Here is a 677-nt window from a genome sequence, read left to right as displayed (position 1 = left end):
GGTCATTTGAGAATTTTTTTTTTTTGTATAGTGTTCATGAGTGATATTTTTCAGATTTGTTGGATTTATTTGGTTTAAAAAATATTCTATCCTAAAGCCAACTAATATAAAATACCATTGTTAAAGAGTGGTACTTTTATAAACATTATTTATTTCCTTATGTGTTAATATGGAGATCAGAAGTTATTTTTTTGCACTTTGACATAAATATTCTTTAGTATCTGATTTAGTCTCTGGATAAATTAGGATAGTTATTTTTTTATTCACATTTACATTTTAAGTAGTTGAGAAGTAGAAGCAGAAATCTCTTACTGCTTATTTAGTCATAATGAAAATAATTTGTAAAATGTCCTTCAAAAGTTTAATAATACTTCTGATGTTTAGGAACGTTCATTTCAGTTACTATTCCTTAATAATTTTGCAGATTGAATTGGAAAAAGGAATTGATAAAGCATTCTCAAACATTTGTAGTGGGATTTGGCTGTGGTCCAGCCTGCTCTCCTTATAGAGAATTTGATCTGCTCAGTGTGAGCGGTTTGCTGTTAGCCAGAGCTATTTATGGCAAACACATGCTTTTGTATCTTGTCATAGTTATCCACAAATGGCAAAACTGGACTTGATTCTACTGGTATGCAAAACAGGCATGCTAGTGAGCAGTCATTCGTGGCTCAGAACTT

Source organism: Galeopterus variegatus, unplaced genomic scaffold, assembly GCF_000696425.1.
Source record: "Galeopterus variegatus unplaced genomic scaffold, G_variegatus-3.0.2 Scaffold54, whole genome shotgun sequence".
Classification (NCBI taxonomy): Eukaryota; Metazoa; Chordata; class Mammalia; order Dermoptera; family Cynocephalidae; genus Galeopterus; species Galeopterus variegatus.
The sequence above is the reverse complement of the archived record's forward strand: the minus strand, read 5'-3'. Positions refer to the sequence as shown.